At 33.9% G+C, this 24,447-nt stretch overlaps 1 protein-coding gene across 1 annotated transcript in view; it reads left to right on the forward strand.

Moving 5' to 3' along the window:
* The first annotated feature begins 22,119 nt into the window (after nucleotides 1–22,119).
* The window catches only part of LOC138713228 (cytochrome P450 4C1-like), a 61,507-nt gene continuing 59,179 nt past the window's right edge, over nucleotides 22,120–24,447 (forward strand). The window contains exon 1 of the mRNA XM_069845158.1: nucleotides 22,120–22,171. The gene's annotated coding sequence lies outside the window, so the exon portion shown is untranslated. The remainder of the gene's footprint in view (nucleotides 22,172–24,447) is intronic.

Consider the following 24,447-nt stretch of genomic DNA (forward strand, 5'->3'; position numbering starts at 1 on the left):
TTTGTCCCGGACACAGTGTGTAATATAAATTTACATAGACAGCAAAATAAGTGTCAAAATAAATAACTGTATACCGAAAGAAAATTAGTTAATAATGGAGTTCGACAAGGTTGTCCACTATCACCAACTTTATTTAATATTTATATAAATGAAATGATTTTAAAATGGAACCAAATCTACACATCAGGAATCAAAATAACCAGTGCTCTAACATTAAATACCTTACTCTATGCCGATGATCAAGTCATAATTTCCAATTCAGAGGATAATTTACAAAGAGGATTATCCCTACATTAAATAAAATATTAAAAGATTTTGGGATGGAAATTTCAGCACAAAAATCAAAAGTAATGCCTTTTTTAGGACAAGACCCAGTCAGAAGTAAGATAATACACAATAACCAATGCTCGAACAAGTACAAAATTTCAGCTATCTGGGTTGTGAAATATCTTATCAAAATGAAAAAGATGTGAACAAGAAAATTACCAAATTTACACAAATTCTAGGAATAATAAACAATTCATTAAAAGCTAAATTAGTACAAAAATCTACAAGAATAAAAATATAGCTATAATACACTAGCATTACCCTCCCTTTCATACGGAAGCGAGATTTGGACATTAAAGAAAAAGGACATGAACAGAATCAAAGCAACGGGAATTAAATTTTTCAGGAGGACAGCAGTATATACTCTTTTAGACCGAAAAACGAAAGAAGAAATTTTAGAACAATTAGAAGTGGAGTCAGTAGAAGAAAAAATCAACAGATTCAAATTAAATTGGCTAGATCATGTAAGAAGAATGGAAAATTCAAGAATCCCAAAAATTGTGATGCAGTATAAACCTAGAGGACATCGTCGACCAGGAAGACCTTTTAGAAGACTGCTAGATGGGGCTGAAACAGGTCTACAGAGGCCTAATTCGTGAAGGATGATGATGATGATGATGACTATGAGAAAGTGTTTTGAAGTGCAAGAGTGATAGTGGATTCATTGCAAAAAAAATGATTATAATTCGGATAAGACGAACTTCGTTAATACGAACAGACGACTTCTCGGTCCCGTGAGGTTCGTCTTAACGAGGATTTATTGTATAGCCTATAGTTATGCGTGGGCAGAAAACCTCCGGGTTTTGACACTATTTTTATGACACTAGATTTGTTAAAAGATCGATCCGAAGCACACTTCTTGATAATAATCTTTCATTTTTTCTTCAATCATTTCTACTGTGACTAAACAACAGCAAAAATAACAACATAATATGCAGATAAATGCACATTTACCCAGTAATTTTCCCACCTTATTATGTGCTCGATTACCTAACAGATAAATACTTGTTTTCCTTTTGAAATAATTTCTACTTAAGTATTGTATAACTTTGTATATGAATTGCAAATGTCAATTGTTTTCACGTCGTTTATATACATGTATTAGCGATTACGTGATAAACGTATATCTTTACTATTAACCTGTGGCTTGGAACAAGAACACCAATGTCAGTTTTTGTCGAAAATGAGCTACGATTACTAAGTAGTAATACTTAACCTATATTTTCTGTAAGAACGACCAATGCCCTATTTACATCCAATAAAAACATACAGGTGATTTGCACACAAATGTCACCGTACAGGAGGTTCAAAATCCCTATTCATTAACAACCAAACAAGACATTGGGGGTCTTCAAATATTTGTGTTTATATCTAGAATAACCAATTCATACATAGCTATATTATCTTTGTGATATAATAACCAATATGAAGATTAACCAGTTTGATCTACTTGATTCAGTATTTTATCGACTTTTTCACCTCAACAATGTTGGTAACAGTGAATTTCTATACACGAATAGCAATGCTAGTTAATCTTCATTAATATCATACTCATACTGTATTTCTGCGTCGTTGTTTTATGTAAATTTATATCAACGATGTACATCAAGCTTGGTAGTGGTACACGTCAAAGAGTGTGGAATATCATGAAATGAGAGGGTCGCTACGACCACTTCTTGCCCCAATAATATTGACCTACTCTTGTGAACGAATTTTTAACAAATAGATGGAAGCAGTTAAAATGTGTCCTTAAAGCCAAAGTAATCAAAAAGTTGTAAACAAATACAAGAGACTTCTCAAAAACAATTTTTTCTAAGGACTAATAAAACTATAAAATTAATAATGTTACTTGCTTGTGTTTTATTTTCGTAGTAAACAATAATTATGTTCTAGCTCTACTCTGAATGAATTACATTTTCGAACCAATGATATTCTATCACAGATGGCTTTATGGTTTGAATCTAATGGTTTTTTGCTTAATCAAGTAAAGACTATCAACATAACTTTTACCCTAAATCATGTAATAAAAAAGGACAACATAGAAAACTATACCAAATTTCTAAGACTTTTTATAGACTCCAGTTTAACGTGGGAAAAAAATATCGAATATATATATGCACAAAATTATCAAGAGTTGTATATTTATTAAAGAAATTAGCGACTTGTGTTTTGTGTTTATTTAAGATGTGCCTACTTTTCGTTCTTTCAGTCGATAATTAGGTATGCCTTAATTTTCTGGGGAAATAGTAGCAAAATTGGGAGTGTCTTGATTTTGCAAAAGAAAGCCATTAGAATTCTATGTCAATCAAACTATCTTGAACATTGTCGACCTCTTTCCAAACAATTACAGCTATTAACTGTCATAAATTTATACATATACGACCTGGTTCTTTACACTCGACAAAATATAGACAATTACTCATTAGTAGCCAATATACATGATCATGAAATTAGAAATAGTGAACAAATTAATATCCCATACTGTAGATTACATAAAACTAGTATAAATTTTTCTGTGATGGGGATGAAATTATATAATAAGCTTCCCAGTCAATATTATAAGTTACCAACCAATAGCTTCAAAGCTAGATTTTATAATTGGCTTTTAATTAATCCTTTCTACTCTGAAGATGAGTTACTTAACATAAATTCATACGAAATTGTTTTTTAATAAATACATTTATTTACATTTAGTTACAAATATTACATTAAGATTGAAGTGTTTTCATTAATTTTAGAGTTTCAAAATGTTTTGTGTTTTCATTCTAATTAAATTTTACTGTTTTCAATTATGTGTGTATTTTCAAATGTAGGCCTATGTTTTTTTCCTCACTTCTGTATTGTGACGAGCCTATCACTGTATGTTTAATAGCTTAATAAATTGAATTGAATTAACAAATATAAGGAAATACTCGACGCTTGTCATGAACTCCATTATATTATGATTACCCTAAAGCAACAATACGGACACTAAAGGCTAATTCACAATGAAAATTAAACATAACGTAAGCGTTAACTTAACGTTACTGTAAAATCAAGAAGTCATACATCATTCACGATGGTAACATAAACATAACAGCAAACATACTTGGTAACCATGGAAACATAGCAACGACGCCATTTCCTCATATTCCGTCGTATACTTCAGCGCTCCACGATTGTGTTCTGTTTACAAATCACGTAAGCATAAGCATGAAAGTTTCGAGTTTGCAAACTTTCATGTTAACGTTTTACGGTAATGTTTATGTCAATGCTTATGTGAATCATTGTGAATGATCCCATTTGGTAGCCTGGGCGCAAAGTTCTGTGTTTATGTTACGGTTATGTTTAATTTAATTGTGAATGGGCCTTAAGAGATGGAAACAAGTGGAACGCAGAAAAAATGTTCCAGAAAGTACTTCTTGCAGAAAGAACTAAAAATAATGAAACATAATAAAATGTTCATGGACATTCTAGCTTTCACATGTGCAAATATAAGAGTAATAGTAGGAAACAAGATAAGTTCAGAGTGTGATTTGCTTTCTTGGTGAAAGAGGAAAACATGGACATCAGAAGATGTCCAGTGGTACCAAACAAGCCTTGCAAGATCATATAAATTTTTTTCTGCATTATAAAAGCGCTATTCTAGACCTCTACAAAAGGCATTTGAATCACGATTTGTCAAAATCACATAAGTATGTGAAGACTCTAGAAACATACTATGAAGAAACACCGACACATTGTGCAAATGAACCTGCTTACAGCAAATTGTTTGTGGAAGAAATTAACTTAACCTTTGATCATAAAAAAGGAAAGAAAGTTGTGGAAAATGCAGCAGATTTGAAGTAGTTACATAACAACAAATAAAGAAAAAATGTGTGGCAGAAAAAGGTCGAAATAAACATTCAGATTTAGCAGAAAGTTATGTGGAGGAAAAGGATGGATAAATAGAAAACCTAACAAAATCCCACGATAACATTCTTCCTTTTCGACTTATTAAAATGCCTATCAATCCCGCTGCTTATGAGTGGTATGGCTTTCTGTAAATCTTGGATTTAAAAATTTATTCAGCAGGGACGGCTCGTGCTAATGTGCTATTGCACTATACTACAGTCGTAATTCCGTTAAAATAAATGTTGTTGTTGATTATGTCTCTGCGAGTAATATTATTCTGTAAAACATTACGAATCGGCTCATTTTTGAGACAAACAATATACACTGTGCCGAGTCTCACTATAGCTAAAGCTGCACGCACATTGAATGTTAATAGAGGTTAAAATACTCTCAGCAAATGATGTAATCTTCCAGCATTAGCAAAAGAAACCGGTCAGGTATTTTCGCAGTAGACCCTTATAAGGATATAATATATTCTTAAATATACATAGACATACGCTTTCCAAATCATTTTCAGTCCACAACGCATAAATTATTTAATAGATTTCTAGTCCATGGCCGCTGAGTCTCTAAAAATGCCAGTACATTAAAAAGTGTAGTGGAATGAATCGTTCCTTTTAAACTACGGAGGCTATTCATAGACTATAAGACGATAATTGTAATTGAAAATCTTATTTAACGTTCCTTTTTAAACTACAGCAGCTATTCATAGATGATAAGATGATCATTGTAATTCTTTATTTAACGTTCCTTTTAAACTACAGAGGCTGTTCATAGACTATAAGATGATAATTGTAATTAAAAATCTTTATTTAACGTTCCTTTTTAAACTACAGAGGCTATTCATAGACGATGAGATGATAATTATAATTGTAATTCTTTATTTAACGTTCCTTTTAAACTACAGAGGCTATTCATAGACGATAAGATGATAATTGTAATTGTAATTCTTTATTTAACGTTCCTTTCTAAACTACAGAGGCTATTCATAGACGGTGAGATGATAATTATAATTGTAATTCTTTACTTAACGTTCCTTTTAAACTACAGAGGCTATTCATAGACGATAAGATGATAATTGTAATTGAAAATCTTTATTTAACGTTCCTTTTTAAACTACAGAGGCTATTCATAGACGATAAGATGATAATTGTAATTGTAATTCTTTATTTAACGTTCCTTTTAAACTACAGAGGCTATTCATAGACTATAAGATGATAATTGTAATTGAAAATCTTTATTTAACGTACCTTTTTAAACTACAGAGGCTATTCATAGACGATGAGATGATAATTATAATTGTAATTCTTTATTTAACGTTCCTTTTAAACTACAGAGGCTATTCATAGACGATAAGATGATAATTTTAATTACATTGCTTTGTTTAACGTTAATTTAAAGTATAAGTTCTCATAGGCTATTCATAATCTTGTTTCTAGCTATCTATATTCATATCCTCTTATCAATTCTGTACGTATTTACGTATCAACATACCCCCAATTTCCCTCTCACCCATGTGTCTATCAATCTCTTTTTGCTATGTAGGTACCAAGATTAAGAAAATTCACAGAAGTCGTATGCACATTCAAGTTTTTAAGACGAGCTTGAGACTGTACCAGGTTATCACTGAGACTGGGTTGAGATTGCCATTCAGCGGTCATGGGACGATCACATTTGGCTGAAAGGAAAAATGGCGGTTATTTTAGACGAAGATCGAGTATTTTTATTTAATTGGAAATGAAAATGATATTGGACATAAACCACGGTTGCCAAGAATCTATTTTAGAGACAGTGAAAATTTACTAGAATTTTAACAATGAGGAACAGTTTTACCAACGTTGTAGAATCACAGAAGACGCCGTTCTTTTTCTTTTATATATTATCCATGAAAACTTTATTGTAGAAACATACATTATAGTTGAGGTGAGAAAGCAATATTAACAACACACGGAATATATTCGGGGAGCCATCATGTGATGGTCTCTACAACACACCGTTGTAAATAACGTTTATATTGTATTATCGCAGCGGCCTCGTACTTAAATGTCGGCATCATACAATAACGTGCGGTGTGCTTTTGAAACATAATTTTGCCGACCGATTGTTGCTCTGTAGGTTTCACTCTAAGCGTCACGTTGTTATGTCTACTTCCTCGATAAGAATAAGCACTAGTTTGTTAATGTAGCCACATTCAATTAGTAGGTTAGCGGTGTCAAAGAGGACCGAAGCATTGTAGTTTCAATAATTTTAATTATGTCGCTGTCCATTGTCGTCAAGTCTTTTGAAGGCCGCTCCATTGTTGTCGTCAAGTCTTTTGAAGGCCGCTAGAATACTCCACGCGAAGTTGCAAATTTTAGCAGTGTGTCTTGTTCTAGTTCACAGTGAAAATTAATTATATTGCAGTTCAGTGTACAATAAAAATGTGGAGGCCGTGGGAAGCGAGTGAAGTGTCGGAACCGATACCCATGAACGTCAATAACGACGATGGTAATAATAATAATAATAATAATAATAATAATAATAATAATAATAATAATATATCAGAGTTAAATAACAATTCAAATTCAAAAGCTAGACCAAAATTATGTAAGCAGTATCAAACGTTTGTGTGCAATGCTCACACGTATGTTCTGAAAAACAATTTAGGTCAAGGAAAAATTTCGGAGACATCTAAAATTCTTAAATTAAATAGAAATACTGTAAGTAAAATTGTAAAAAAGGGACCTAAGACACCTAAAAAGCGTGGACACAAAGTCACAAAATTTAATAAAGTAGATGGTTTTACGTGCGATTACATTCGCCGTGAAATATATAGTTCTTACAATAAGGGCTAATCCTTAACAATGAAAGAATTATTACAAAAAGTCAAACTTTTCGGTTTTCCTTATGGAGAAATATTTAATTATTTATTTAAATAATTAATTTAAAATAAATAATCTAAATAATATAAATAATCTTCAAATTAACTCATGCTTTGAGCAATTAAGCCTAGCCCATATCCATGTTATATTAATATATAGCAGCAACAAACAAGACGTGACAACGTCGCATTTTCATTTTATTATCGGTGCATGCAATAAAGACCTACAAATCTTAAAAGGAATGCCGCTGCCTAATACTTAAACGAGGCAAATTTATATTGTTAAATGGCTTATTATTATTATTATTATTATTATTATTATTATTATTATTATTATTATTATTATTATTATTATTATTATGATTATCATTATTATTATTATTATTATCATTATTATTATTATTATTATTATTATTATTTCATATACGAGTACGTTGACATTCTTAACTTTCAATTATTATGTATTTATTTATTTTTTAATGACAGGATTAAGGCCATAAGGCCTTCTCTTCCATCCCACCAGATAGCATATATAAATACAAAAAAGAAATACAAACACTGATGAAACTAATATAAATTAAATTAAAGCCCTATAGAGGGTCAACAACAGGGTCAAAAGAACACTATAGAGCTCTCATCGAGCTAATACAAAAAAAAAAGAAAGAAAAACAGAGATAGCAATGATGATAGTGATAACTGATATCTGATAATAATAATAATAATAATAATAATAATAATAATAATAATAATAATAATAAATACATTACATATTAATTGACAATTTTACAACAGCATAGTTACAATATTTACTATATATCATAGGTTAAGCCGAAGTTGCGCAACCTGACATGTGTTCAACAAGCAATTCCACGAACTAGAATGTAGTTTTTTAATTTAAATTTGAATTTTGATATTGTCCGACAGTCTCTGACATGGTCAGGGAGAGAATTCCAGAGGCGTGGGATAGATATGCTGAAAGATGAGTAGAAGGATTTTCTGTGCAGAGGAATAGAGAGAAGGTACATGTTCCGGGTTCGAGGTAGTGAAATTGAGGCGAGTGATTGGAGCGGCGACACAATAAATTGAAAACAATAATACAATTAAATAATTTCAAAGACCTGCCGAATGTTAACCATGAGAGCGCGGCCGATAATACAGTATTATCGGTTGAAGAATTAACGACATTAAGATTTTTTTGCAACAGGAGACCTTCACGTGAGTTTACCTTCACCTTCACCTTGACGTTCACCTTGTCATAATTAGACAAAACATGAAACTTCATCCCAGTGTGTTTGTTACTTTGTAATAGAGAAATTAGCATGTAACAGGTTAATTATATTTTAATGGTACTGGTTACAAATCAGCTACGTGTTGTTAAATAATATCTTACTCTATTATATAGTAGCACAAACGAACAGATGAAAATAATTCGAATTGTGGTACAAAATAATAATAATAATAATAATAATAATAATAATAATAATAATAATAATAATAATAATTATAATAATAATAATAATAATAATATTCATTATCCTTAATTAAGGGGAGAGGATGGTAATTTTTGGTGAAAAATGAGTAATTTTCAAAAAAAAAAATTTTTTTCTCTAAAATACCCTGTGATATGTGTGGAATGCATAGGATAACATTTTGTGGGTATTTGTGCCCTTATCGGATGTTGAGTCGCCATTTTTAAACTTCCTGCGTTATGGATTTTTAAATCACTCGCCCACTTTTATTGTTGTTTCCGGTATATCAAATTAAAAAAAAAAAAAAAAAAAAAAATCTTTAAAACAATCTTTGATAAGTGTGGAATGCATTGCATAACATTTTGTGGGTATTTTTGCCCTTACCGGATGTTGAGTGGTCATTTTAAACTTCCTGCGCTATGGATTTTTAAATCACACGCCCACTTTTATCGGTTTCCAGTAACTTCATTTTTTTGCTACATTGCCAGACAAAAATGGATATAATTTCTGAACTATTAAAGATACATTCATTAAATTTAGATCACACATTCTGTAGACTATTAGGAAACTTTTCTCTGTAACAGAATTTTGTTAATTGATTTCATTTAAAAATACGTCCGTTTGTTTGCAAGAAAGGAAAATCAGAAAATTGTTATTAAATTTTAATTGTTTATTTTACAAACGTAGGGACTAATATCAAAAGTCTGTTACAGACAGTTTGTAGAACATGCTTTTGCAAATACATTGCAAAAAAAAAAGTTTGAATCTATCTTTAAAAACGGTTTAGATATATCGGTTTTAGTACAATCCTGCATTGGGTATATTCTTTTTTTCAAATTTGGGCCCCCAAATAATTTTTTTTTTCAAAATATTTATATTTGGTTGAGTTCCTACAGCTATGAGCTCTCTACATACAAAAAATTAATATTTTACACCAAAAAAAAAAAAAAAAAAAAAAAAAAAAAAAAAAAAAAAAAAACCATCCTCTCCCCTTAAATTGGTTAATGGAGATTTGTTATAATACATATAACATATAGCAATATACGATCGTAAACTGACCACTAGGGTTAGGAACTTCATACCAAAACATAGTTTTCTTATTGGATGCATTCACGCATATGCCCCTAGATCACGCGGAATCTATTACACTGTCTTCTGTGTATACTGTACTCTTTTCACATAAACAACTCACAGTGTGTACGTAACTGTGGATGGATGACTATAGTAGCTACATTCAGCAATATGCACAGTACAGAAGCAGTTGCATTGCGTGCTAACGTTCGCAGTGGAGCTGTGCAGTTTAGTGAGTGGTTTTTAACATGGCAGAATTTAAATCTTCCAATCACACGAAGTTGAGTGCAACTTTAAGGTTTACTGGTAATCCTAATGTTATCAAGAAATTGAGAAAAATGTTACTGGAAATTATGTAATATGAAAATATAATCTTCAAAACGAATCATAGTTTAAGGACACTGTTACAAACATATTTCTTTGCATGAAAAATAGAAAAATAAAGAGATAGGCCTACATTCTGCTTCAAAATCTGACTCAAGTAGACGTAATTGTATTCTTTCTCAACCTACGTATGTATAATGTCGGTATGTTACAATATCCCCTTGAACAATTACCTGCAACAATCACTCTGCTGCATTCCAGAAGCAAAGAAATGACTGACGCCGTGAAAAGTTGAAGAATAATTACTGTTTATATCCACAGAAGTCCCAACAATCATTAAAGCAAAAATGAAAAGTGCTCTTGAAAAGAATTACGAAATGCATTGTAAGATTCACAAAGCTGTTTGTTTCTCCAGTTACGTCTTGTAACGTAGGAGGAATATTTTCAGAGTACATATTGTTTTTAGAACATAGAACAGAATCTCTTCTTGTAAACTGGAAAAGTACATTAATATAAATTTTAACTAGGCTAGATACAAATAGTTATGTATTTTGTTTGTTATTCCTATATGTATGAGGAAATAATTTTATATTAAAATTACGAAGATTGCAATTGTCAAATATCTTTCTTTATACAATATTATATTTTGTCAATTTTGCTTCCTGTCTTAGGTCCAAAGATAAGTTTGGTTACCACCCGACTGTACATATTTGTTTTGCTGGTTTGTTGACGTTGAGAGCTGCGTTACTACTGTTCATTCGGTAGATATATAGTCCGAGCTCCGAATTACGAACTTCTTACCTCTGCTGATTGCGTGATCAGCTATGACGACATAAATGTATGAGAACATTTGCCTTCAAAGCGAATATCCTCAATACAATCTAAAGATAGCGTCAAGACCAATATAGGACTGTGCATACCAAATTTGATACCGATCTTGATTATTCTTGACCTTGGGGAAGTCTTGAGAATAGCTTGGCATTGACTATACACACGGACCACAGGGTCAAGATTCAAGACAGTGAGCATCTACGTTAGCGTTTCTCAAAGTATGGTCCACGGACCACTTGTGATCCTCGAGGTTTGTCCTTGTGGTCCTTCAAAAAAGACAGGAAAAAAAATAAAATTCAAATGAATTGCGTATCACACTAGGGGAGACCCGGGCAAAACGAATAACCCGGGCAAAGAGAATAATGCCTATTTCTTCCAAACGCCAACAGGTAGCGCTTTCTGCTATGTTGTGGAAGAATACCAACCAGATTTTGCTGCTGGAAGTAGCTTGTCGTCATTCTAGCTAGTGAGTAAAGGAGTCAGCGTGCGTTTGAAGAAAATTGACTGTTTTCTTAAAATATTTCAAGGTAAGATAAACGTAAGTACAACATACAACGCTGCAGAAACTTTTTGCTATGTGATATTAATATATAGGCGATAGGATTACTTCTAAAGTGCTGTACTTACGAAGAAGATTATTGACGTTTATGTTTGTATAACCTTAAATGAAAAGCGAAATGGCGTCTGCGGGCAAAGTGAATAGGGCAAAGTGGATAACTTATCTGAAAAAAAAAATCGAAAAATCGAAGGAGAATTGGGAGGAAAATTTAAAAGGTACGCAAAACGCGTCCTTGCAAGGGGTTGGGGGCTGTACAAAACTAAATATGTGAGCTCCAAGCCTGTTGGCCACTAGTCTCACTCCGGTTTACGCTGCTCCCCTGAAGGAGCTCTAGAAAATTTTGAAGGGGAAGCCGAAATTGGACGTAACCTCTTAGGTACCACATACGCGAGGGGGGCTGAGATTGATCAATTGATCACGGAACGGGGCGAGGAGGAGTTGGCTGGTGTTTGCCGTTAGGATGGCAAGACGCCGTCATCTGTTGTTCGATGACAAATCAGGTGAAGGCCGTCTAAAGAAGCGCCGTGAAATCTAAGCTGCAATTTGAGAGGTCCCTGTCCTTTCAATTTGCGACTTATTGAGTGACCTCGTATGTTTAATCGACTATTAATATTATCTGAACTAGGGCATACATAATTTATAATAAAGGTGGAATGTATATGGGGAGGGGCATATAGGTCCGTGGCCCATTTCTTATAGGGCTCATCCCGACATTTGTCTTTCGCCTGAGGAAAACCACGGAATACCTTAGGCAGGATGAGTTGTCTCATATAAGAGACTAGCCAATTTGGCTATTATGTAGGAGGTCATGAGCCTTGTTGATTTGTCTCAATTTCGAGACCAGCCATTTGGCTATATGATGGCTCAATTGCGAAGAGGGGGGAGATATGTAATTGTTAATTAGGGAGATTCATGGGGATATGAGTGCAGGTCCGTGGCCCATTTCTTTTAGGGCTCATCCCGACATTTGTCTTAGCGCCTTAGGAAAACCACGGAAAAACCTTAGGCAGGATGATAACTTATCCGCTTTGCCCTGCCTCCTTTATTTGACTATATAAGTGTTAGCTGTATTTTTATATGTATTTGTCTATTGCAATAAAGCGTGTTAGATCATTTTACATAGTGGAGGCATTAAGTCACAATAATTAAACTATAAATCAGCAACACTGATCTTAATTTTTACTTGAAAAGGTCGTAATGTGTTTTAGATGGTTTAATTTTTCAAACGCAAGACGGAACAAGTCAAATGGTCTGAAGAAACCATGAAGAAAGCACTTGAAGAAATAAAATGTTCCAATCAGTGGCCATACAACCATAACAGATAGTCCACTTGAGACAGAAATCAGCGAAACGACAGTTGGCTGAGATTTAACAAATTCTGCAGTGCCAGCTTCTTCAGCGGCTGAAGAAACAGTTAATGCTCACTCAGAATCAACCACCGCTGTGATGTCGGCATCTTCAGAGATTGAAGAAATGTTCAATACATCAATTACACTCAGGTTTTCAGTTTCGGTTACACCAAAACCCTCAACATCGTCAGCAAGAGAACCCAAGTCACTTCTTTTGATTTAGACCAGTGCCAAAAGTGGATGCTCGAAAGATACGAGGTAAACGAAGAAAATGTCAGCGCTCTGAAATTCTTACATCTATACAGATTAAAAACGTTGAAAGAGAAGTAACTTATGGGCAGGAGCAAAAGCAGAAGAAATCCAAGTCTTCATTGCCAGTGAAGCGTCGACTTGTTCAAATTTGTATTTTGTACTAATCTAACGTGCTGTAACGGGCTGTAATAACATTTCTTATCGTCTAATATGACTCATTAACATCGTGCTTATGTGTTGATTTAATTTTATTATCAGTGTATAAAAATTAAATAGAAATGTGAAAATGGTATAGGCATATTCACTTTGCCCGGGTACCCGGGCAAAGCGAATAATTAACTGTATTTTCTTTCTCAAATATCACTGTCCATAGGTACGGGAAACGAATTGCTGTTTTTTAGATATGTGGACAACATGTGTCACAACCATTGTCATGAAGTTTTTAGTTCGGGAGCACCAAAATATAACCTGTGGCATTGTTTATTCTTAGCTTATCCGCTTTGCCCGGGTTTACCCTATAGCTGATCTTATCTCAGTTTGTAAATGACACATGGCAATCGCCTTTCATTTTTTCTCCCAGTACTGACATTTTATGAAATTTATTACTCTACCCGTCTACCGACTTCCCACTCCACTCTCAGCAACAAAAGAGGGATTTAAAGCACTATGAACGTGGTGCTTCTCGCCATCTTTTCCCTGCAAATCTGGCGCCACTTCTGTAATCTAGCCAGGGACTACCTGAATTCATAACAGAGGACCGAATCTTTTCATGTATTTATGATTTTCTTAATAGTTTTACCGACACCCAGCCTACACATTGAAATGGTCACGTACCGTACGTCGTACGTACACCAGCAATACAACTCTGAGGTCACAATTTGAAACTTATTTTCCAAGTAAATATGACGAATTTTCATGAGTTCGTGATCACTTTCATTGCGATATTGAAAATAACAAACTTTCGTTGAGTGCAAGAGAACAGTTAATTGAACTCTCGAATGACTCCGGACTTAAAATGAAATTCCAAGCGGAAGGTATGGTTAATTTCTGGACCTCATCACAAGTAAAAAGAGAACATAGTGAACTGTACAATGGTGCTTTAGAGATTATAATTCAGTTTGCTTCTACGTATCTGTGTGAGAAAGGGTTTTCATCACTAACTCTAATAAAAACAAAGTACCGAAATCGACTCGATGTATGAGACGATCTCCGACTTAAGCTTACCAGCATACACCCAAATATAGAACCACTGTGCAAGAATCGGCAGGCTCATCCATCTCATTAATGTGAGTACCAACATTTATTTATTTATTTTAGTTAATTAGTTAAAGATTATCCCAGCTATAATACCTTGAATTATTAAGAAAACGAAAATGAATTTTCTCTTATTAACATTAACTTAATTAGTTAATGCTAATATACAATTAATTGAATTAAATTAATTTTAATTATTTAATTTTATTTTAAAATAAGTATACTGGTATTAAAATATGCTACAAAAATTATAAATGTCGAAGGGAACAAGTGTAAGGTGGTCTGCGGAACTGTTCTGACTTAAAAAAGTGGTCCCCACTACAAAAAAGTTTGAGAAACGCTGATCTATGCTAAAGGATCGAGGATGATTGTCGCGCCGTATCACCTGGCTTTGTGACCCATCTTCACACAAGCGAGTTCTACTTGAATTTCTCCAAGCTAATGAAGCACACGTCATTAGCAGAGATCAGAAGTTTAGGCATTATGAATCATTAAAATAGGCAGGCAAAAAGGCATTATAAATACCTAAAAACGTAATAAAAGGCAATTACAAAAACCTTGCAGTAGATCCACAACATTGCACTTTCCACAAAGGGAATTCGGCAGCAAGAAAAGCTTTACACAAGTCGAATGCAAATGCAATTCGACTCGATGTTGCAAAGAAATGTTCTTCCCAGTATTCTTGGAAAATGAATTTTTGTGTGTGGTTGTAATGATATGTTGCGATATGAAATATTTAGCTAGCTACAACAACGTCGCAATGAAAACTGAAAGAAGAATAACCGTTAAAAATAACGTTAGACCCGCACTCATTGTTGCTTTGTCAAATAAACACAAGCTACAGAGTGATTTATATAGAACTGACACATTTCTTTCTTTAATTATTCCGTTGGAAATTCATTCAATGACCCAATTTTAGCACCAAATTAAGCAGAATGTTCTGGAGTTTCGATTCCTTGTCACTAGATGCGCAGATGTTTATGTTTTATTCCTATTGTTGGCAGCACTGACCCAATTTTAGCACCAAATTAAGCAGAATATTCTGGAGTTTCGATTACTTGTCACTAGATACGCAGATGTTTATGTTTTATTCCTATTGTTGGCAGCACTAGATGCGCAGATGTTTATGTTTTATTCCTATTGTTGGCAGCTGTTTTCGACATTTTGTGTCAACGTGAAAATGCAGTGCACATTAAATCAACGACTCTTCCTTGTGAAGCAATACTGGATTACGAATTCAATTACAGCTACTCAAAGGGCATACCAGAGAGAATTTGGTGTTCACAATCCTCCCAAAAGAAACACAATATGGGACTGGTAAACAAATTGGAAACAACTGGATCTCTGGTGAGTGAAAAGGGCAAGCATCGTTCATCTAGGCTTCCAACGGTTGTTGTTGACGTAAGAGCACGACTGGAGCAGTCACCCAAAAAATCATTAAGACGTTTGTCTTTGAGTTTGTTGAGCAACTGGACGATGTAGAGCTGAGTCAAGGATATTTTCAGCAAGATGGCGCTACATGCCATATATCAAATGAATCCATGAAATTACAGTAATTGCAAGTTTCTTTGACAACCGAATAATTACCAGGAACCTGTGGCCACCGAGATCTCCGGATTTGACAACGCCGGACTTCTTTCTATGGGGTTACTTAATCTCCCAAAATTCCTCTACATTTTAGGTATAATAAGTTGTCGCTAGCACAATTCGTTTTGAAACAATTTATGAAAGAAATGTGTCAGTTCTATATAAATCACTCTGTATAATTAAAACACTTAGGGGAAACCCGGGCAAAGCGGATAAGCTAAGAATAAACAATGCCACAGACTATACTTTGGTGCTCCCTAACTAAAAATTTCATGACAATGGCTGTGACACATGTTGTCCACATATCTAAAAAATAGCAATTCGTTTCCCGTACCTACGAACAGTGATATGATTTGAGAAAGAAAATATAGTTAATTATTCGCTTTGCCCGGGTACCCGGGCAAAGGGAATAATTAACCCGGTCAAAGTGAATATCCCTATACCATTTTCACATTTCTGTTTAATTTTTATACACTGATAATAAAATTAAATCAACACATAAGCACGATGTTAATGAGTCATATTAGACAATAAGAAATATAATTACAGCCCTTTACACCACGTTAGATTAGTACAAAATACAAATTTGAACAAGTCGACGTTTTGCTGGCAATGAAGACTTGGATTTCTTCTGCTTTTGCTCCTGCCATAAGTTACATCTCTGTCAACGTTTCTGGTCGGTATAAAAGTAAGAATTTCAGAGCGCTGACATTTTCTTCGTTTACCTCGTATCTTTCGAGCATCCACTTTTGGCACTGGTCTAAATCAAAAGAAGTGACTTGGATTCTCCTGCTGACGATGTTGAGGGTTTTGGTGTAACCGGAACTGAAAATCTGAGTGTAATTGATGTATTGAACATTTCTTCAAACTCTGAAGATGCCGACATCACAGCGGTGGTTGATTCTGAGTGAGCATTAACTGTTTCTTCAGCCGCTGAAGAAGCTGGCACCGCAGAATTTGTTAAATCTCAGCCAACAGTCGTTTCGCTGATTTCTGTCTCAAGTGGACGATCTGTAAGTTGATCTGGAGCAAACTCTTCATCAACAAACACATTATGGTTGTATGGCCAGATAGCAGAACCACTGATTAGAACATTTTATTTCAAGTGATTTCTTCATGGCTTCTTCAGACCAGTTGGTTTGTTCCGTCTTCCGTTTGAAAAAATTAAACAATCTAAAAACATTGTACGACCTATTCAAGTAAAAATTAAGATCAGTGTTGCTGATTTATAATTTAATTATTGTGACTTAATGCCTCCACTATGTAAAATGATCGAACACGCTTTATTACAATAGACAAATACATACAAAAATACAGCTAACACTTATGTAGTCAAATAAAGGTGGCAGTTATCCACTTTGCCCGCAGACGCCATTTCGCTTTTCATTTAAGGTTATACAAACATAAACGTCAATAATCTTCTTCGTAAGTACAGCACTTTAGAAGCAATCCTATCGCCTATATATTAATATCACATAACAAAGAGTTTCTGCAGCGTTGTATGTTATACTTACGTTTATCTTACCTTGAAATATTTTAAGAAAACAGTCAATTTTCTTCAAACGCATTCTGACTCATTTTCTCACTAGCTAGAATGACGACAAGCTACTTCCAGCAGCAAAATCTGGTTGGTATTCTTCCCCAACATAGCAGAAAGCGCTACCTGTTGGCGTTTGGAAGAAATAGGCATTATTCTCTTTACCCGGGTTATTCGTTTTGCCCGGGTCTCCCCTACTGTTATACATTTTTGCACGGCAACACTCATTGTTGCAAAGAGAATATGAACTGACAGAAAAACAATAATATACATTCGGTGAAGTCACTTTCATTGTAGCGGTTATAGAAATAAATTAAAATATACATGTAGGCAATTTTTAATAATAAATTAATAATTAATAATAGATACATAATCAAATAAAGGCAAAAAAGAATTAATTTTGTAAATTATACATTTATATTCAAAAAGGCAGAAAAGGGCAACATAAAACTGTGACGTTTCAATCACAAAGGAATAATTCGTACAGATTTGCTTTCAAAATGAAGATACATTTAACACATTTAAAAAGGCATCCTGCGAAAGTTCCGGTATTTGTTCATTAGTAGGGCTTGAATTTGTATCACCTGACTCTGGAATTATACAGAGTGTTCCAAAAATACGGGGCATAATTTCAGGTATGTATTTCCCACATGTAGACAATCAAAATAGTTCATTACAACATGTGTCCGGAAATGCTTCATTTCAGAGTTATGGCCTTCACAACATTGAAATTCACCGGAACGTTTTTCTTTCCGCAGGTCGTTGTCATTACAGAAGATGTTCAAAATGTCCATCTCCTGCTTCAATACAGACCTCACATCGATGTCTCATTGACCTGCGAACACGATCCCAAACTCCAGGAGTATTGCGTATGTCCTCAGAACATGCCACAATTCGATTCCGAAGGGATTCCAAATCAGGCACCGGAGACGAATAAACCAATGATTTTAAATGACCCCACAAGTAGAAATCGAGAGGGTTCAGATCAGGTGAGCGTGGAGGCCAAGAAATTGGGCAACCTCTACCTATCCATCGATCAGGAAACCTTCGATCCAAGTACCGGCGAGCCGTACGACTGAAGTGTGCAGGAGCGCCATCATGCAAGAAGTGAATGTGTTGACGATTGATCAGTGGAGTGTCTTCTAAAACATGAGGTATGGTGTTTTCCAGGAAGTTTGTGTACGCCTGCCCCGTAAGCCTGTTTACAAGTACATGGCGTCCAACTAATCGATCACCAATGATACCGGCCCACATGTTGAGGGAGAACCGCACTTGGTGATGAGATGGACAGTTGCACGTAGGTTTTCATACGCCCATACATGATGATTGTGGAAATTTGTTATGCCATCTCGTGTGAACTGTGCTTCATCTGTAAATAATACTAAGGCAGGAAAGTTCGGATTTACACCACACTGCTGCAAGAACCACTGACAGAACCTAACTCGTGCAGGGTAATCTGCTGGTGACAGGGCCTGTACACGTTGCAAATGATAAGGATACAATTGATACTCTTTCAACAGTCTCCAGACAGTCGTATGAGGAACATTGACTTGCAACGCTACCCTTCGTGTGCTGATAGAAGGAGTCATGTTCACAGCCTCCAGAATCTCCTCCTGTACTTCTGGAGTTGTAGATCTTGGTCGTCCCCTTCCCAAAACCAGGAGAGTTAAATTTTCCATACTCGCACAGACGGTAATGGAGACGTACAAATGTCTTCCGATCTGGACATTGTCGCTGTGGGTACCTCTCCTGGTACAAACGACGAGCCAGCGCAGCATTGCCGTCCGCCTTACCGTACATGAACTGTATCTCTGCCAGCTCTTGATTTGAATACATGTCGCACAGTCTAACGCCTACACAACACTGAATGTAACCTTCGCCTCGGAATGAACTGTCAGAGTGCCCTCTTAATGCCTCCTTTGACGGCAACGACCTGCGGAAAGAAAAACGTTCCGGTGAATTTCAATGTTGTGAAGGCCATAACTCGGAAATAAAGCATTTCCGGAGACATGATGTAATGAACTATTTTGATTGTCTACATGTGGGAAATACATAACTGAAATTATGCCCCGTATTTTTGAAACACTCTGTATATACACTTGTGCCCTAAAAATGCCAAAATATCAATTAAAATATAGCCCAAAATTACTTACAAAAACTTTATTCTCCCATTAACTTTGTAATTTTTTTGTTTTACTTCGTTATTTAACGACGCTGTATCAACTACGAGGTTATTTAGCGTCGATGGGATTGGTGATAGTGAGATGATATTTGGCGAGATGAGGCCGAGTATTCGCCAGAGATTACCTGACATTTGTCTTATGATTGAGGAAAACCTCGCAAAAACCCAAACAGGGGTGAAAAATGTCCAACGTCTGTCCATTGCGTGACTAATTCCCCCACAGCTATGTTAAAAGTGTTACTGACTTTTCATGAATTACTACCTGACAACAGTGAGGTTAGCACCTCTTAACATTCACATGTTTGGGAGGGGTGAAGTAGAGACCGACCAGCAACAATCTGGCCATAGTCCTAGCATTATTTTGTCCTCCATGTTTTGATAACTTACTGCAGACGAATCCATTTTCTCGAAACTTTATTTAAACACAAAATATTTATAAGAAAAAGGAATCCAAAATAAACTAAATCACTTATCGTTATAAATCTAATGTGTTAATAATACCAGGAAAACTTTTGAAACTAATATAATTTAGCCGAAAATAATATGTTTTCGTACCATTTTATTGATTAGATATGAATTAATATTAAATATAGTAAAATGTAGCAATATTTGTAACTAAACACTTTGTTTTAGTGAATACTATTTTCTGAAGATGACATTTATTGCAATTTAAATATATATTGAATTCTCCTACGGGCATCAGGCATCAGATCACTTTCCTTTCAGTTTAAAGTTTACATTTACAGTTTTTCAACTTATAATCTATATCTATACTAATAATAAATCTGTAGCCGAAATTGTTCTGGTAATTTTCGCTTTTCCAAAAATAATTGGTCCTAACATGTATAATTAACCATCCTGAAATCTAAAATCGCTTTTTTGACATTTTTGTTTGTATGTCTGTCTGTCTGTCTGTCTGAATGTTTGTTACCTTTTCACGCGATAATGGCTGAACCGATTTAAATGAAAATTGGAATATAAATTAAGTTCGTTGTAACTTAGATTTTAGGCTATATGACATTCAAAATTCCTTATTTAAAAGGGGGGTTATAAGGGGCTTGAATTAAATAAATCGAAATATCTCGCTTATTGTTAATTTTTCATAAAAAGCATTATATAACAAAAGTTTCTTTAAACATGATTTCCGATAAGTTTTATTCTATACAAAATTTTGATAGGAGTGATATTTAATGAGATAAATGAGTTTTAAAATTAAGATAACAACGCCATCTAAGTCGCTGTAATGAAATAAAAAAAATGACTTCGTCTATAAGGGGCTTTGGACAACAACAATCGAAAGCTATTAAACATAGCCTACAGAGAATGTTTCTGTGATTGTATGAAGTAATATCGGAAGCTAAATTAACCGATTTGTATAATTAATTATATTATTTCACCATTGGAAAGTGTAGTTTCTCTAGATGTACATAATGGTATACAGTATAACTTCTATCCAGAACAGGTAAGATTAAAATAGCTTCTTAGGCATAGAAAACTTGATAAGCTATTCTGTATATTCATTTCCTGTATTTCTTAAAATAATGTTTATGAACACATTCATTTTCACCTCAGAGACTTAACGATTGGTGTTAACATGTATAATTATTCATCCTGAGACCGAAAATCGCTTTTTTTTTTTTTAATTTTTGATTTTATGTCTCTCTGTCTGTCTGTCTGTCTGTTACCTTTTCACACGATAATGGCTGAAAGGATTTCGATGAAAATTGGAATATAAATTAAGTTCGTTGTAAGTTAGATTTTAGGCTATATCGCATTCAAAATACTTTATTTAAAAGGGAGGTTATAAAGGAGTCTGAATTAAATAAACCAAAATATCTCGCTTACTATTGATTTTTGTGAAAAACGTTACAAAACAAAAGTTTCTTTAAAAATGATTTCCGATACGTTTCATTCCAAGCAAAATTTTTATGGGACCAAATTGCACCAAAATGGATGCTCTCTGAACCAAATGATCATATTTTAATTATTTGCATGTAATAACAATTACGAAGCATGTTAAAGGAATTATCATTGCACTAAATGAGTGGTCTCTGGAGCAAAATGATCGCATTTTAATTATTTAAATACAACTTAAATTAAGTGACATATTAAACGATTTATCCTTTTATCAAATATGAATGTTCCCAGGACCAGATGTCCTATTTTACTTATGTAATTTCTTTATATTTATTTCCAACAAGTGCAGCGGAGCGCACGGGTACGGCTAGTATGTGTAATAAAAACGGTGCCATCGTGTTCAAAAAAGCTAGCAATTTATTTAATTTAAGTTTGTGAAAAGAGATCAGTATAAAAATATGTCACATCATAAAAATCCGAGACCTAGTCACTAGTAATAGTCTACATTCTGTGATCAGTCCTAAGGTGTGGTACCTATCGGGAGACACTGTATAACAAGATATTGCAACTCAATGGCATTGACAGGTTCTCTTCTAACACATTTTTAATGCGACCTTGCTCTTGAAGTGCTTTTTCAGTACGACAACCATGGTGATTAGCAAGATTACGAAAGGACCAACAAGAAAAATTCTAAAACTCATATTGTGAACATCTAACCTGGTTTTTATGCCATTACTTTTTTATGCCATTACTTTTACTTCAAATAAAGTAGACTACATTCTCGTGTTATCATTCAAGCTAAGTGGTTCACAGAGGACAGAGCAAACGTGGTCAATTAGGTACGTATTCAACAATGTTGTCATAAATTAGTCAAGGGCGAATTATCAATTGTTGTACAAATTTCAACACAAATCTTCGAGTTGATGGAAATTACTGATAATTATACTGAAAAATAAACCATTTATCAGGGAATAAAGTACATGAAATATAATAATATCAGTGCTAGCCTGACTCTGTATAGCGATTAGACGAATTTTGTTCATATTCAGTATCTATGAGTCAATTTATCAGGGAATGATGTACATGAAATATAATAATTTTAGTACTAGTCTGTCTGTGTACAGCGATTTCTACTAAACTATTGGGCGGATTTTGTTCATATTCAGTATCTACGAGTCAATTTATCAGGGAATGATGTACATGAAATATAATAATTTTAGTACTAGTCTGTCTGTGTACAGCTATTTCTACTAAACTATTGGACGGATTTTGTTCATATTCAGTATCTACGAGTCAATTTATCAGGGAATGATGTACATGAAATATAATAATTTTAGTACTAGTCTGTCTGTGTACAGCGATTTCTACTAAACTATTGGACGGATTTTGTTCATATTCAGTATCTACGAGTCAATTTATCAGGGAATGATGTACATGAAATATAATAATTTTAGTACTAGTCTTTCTGTGTACAGCGATTTCTACTAAACTATTGGACGGATTTTGTTCATATTCAGTATCTACGAGTCAATTTATCAGGGAATGATGTACATGAAATATAATAATTTTAGTACTAGTCTGTCTGTGTACAGCGATTTCTACTAAACTATTGGACGGATTTTGTTCATATTCAGTATCTACGAGTCAATTTATCAGGGAATGATGTACATGAAATATAATAATTTTAGTACTAGTCTTTCTGTGTACAGCGATTTCTACTAAACTATTGGACGGATTTTGTTCATATTCAGTATCTACGAGTCAATTTATCAGGGAATGATGTACATGAAATATAATAATTTTAGTACTAGTCTGTCTGTGTACAGCGATTTCTACTAAACTATTGGACGGATTTTGTTCATATTCAGTATCTACGAGTCAATTTATCAGGGAATGATGTACACGAAATATAATAATTTTAGTACTAGTCTGTCTGTGTACAGCGATTTCTACTAAACTATTGGACGGATTTTGTTCATATTCAGTATCTACGAGTCAATTTATCAGGGAATGATGTACATGAAATATAATAATTTTAGTACTAGTCTGTCTGTGTACAGCGATTTCTACTAAACTATTGGAAGGATTTTGTTCATATTCAGTATCTACGAGTCAATTTATCAGGGAATGATGTACATGAAATATAATAATTTTAGTACTAGTCTGTCTGTGTACAGCGATTTCTACTAAACTATTGGACGGATTTTGTTTTTATTCAGTATGTACAAGGCAATTTATCAGGGAATGAAGTGAATAATTTCCTTCAAAATTAACAGGATTTTATTTTAAATCAAAACACACAATTACACGTTATTGTCAATTGATGATATAAAGTTGCATAACATCTAGTTTGTCTTAATTGCCGCTGAATAAAGAGGTCACAATGGAAAATTTTACGCTTTTTATTTCTCACGGTTTCCGCTATCAACTACGACTTTGTTTTAAAACTAATATTTCCTTTGTTGCATTTCCTAGCAGTTATTATTCTGTACATGGGATCTGAAGTTCATGGTTTAAAGCCGATTGACGGAGATGAAATTTAAAGCCATAAAATCCTTAGGATATATCTGTGTTGCTTGGGTAAAGGGAGATAAGTCATAAAAATGAGTTTGGAGATAAATGAAAATTAAACTTTGGACCTTTATTGAAAATAGTTTTCTACACAAATAAAACACATCAACTGCTAGTATTCTTTAGATTTTGCACACTCATTTGTTTTAACTTGTGTGTTCATCTGGGGAACAAAATTCCATCTGCACAAAAAATGACTTATCCCCCTTTACCCGAATACCACAGATATATTCTTGAAAAATAAATAAAACTGGGTGTCTCGTGTCATAGATTTACTGCACGTGAAATACTTCTGTTCCTATGTTCAGTTGTAAGTTTTTGTATCCAAGGTTCCTAGGTTTATTACCGACTTTTTTAGATTGTGTTACAGCTCAGTATATCTTAGTCCGTTAAATTTACTACAAAAAACGAATAATTAAAATTTGTTTGAAGAAACGTTTCGATTATCCAACTAAATTAATTTATTCTGAATTTAATGTATTTAATATTGAACAAATTTATAAGTATACGCTGTTAAAATTTTATCATAAAAATCGTAATAAGT

This window comes from Periplaneta americana, chromosome 2 (genome assembly GCF_040183065.1).
Source record: "Periplaneta americana isolate PAMFEO1 chromosome 2, P.americana_PAMFEO1_priV1, whole genome shotgun sequence".
Classification (NCBI taxonomy): Eukaryota; Metazoa; Arthropoda; class Insecta; order Blattodea; family Blattidae; genus Periplaneta; species Periplaneta americana.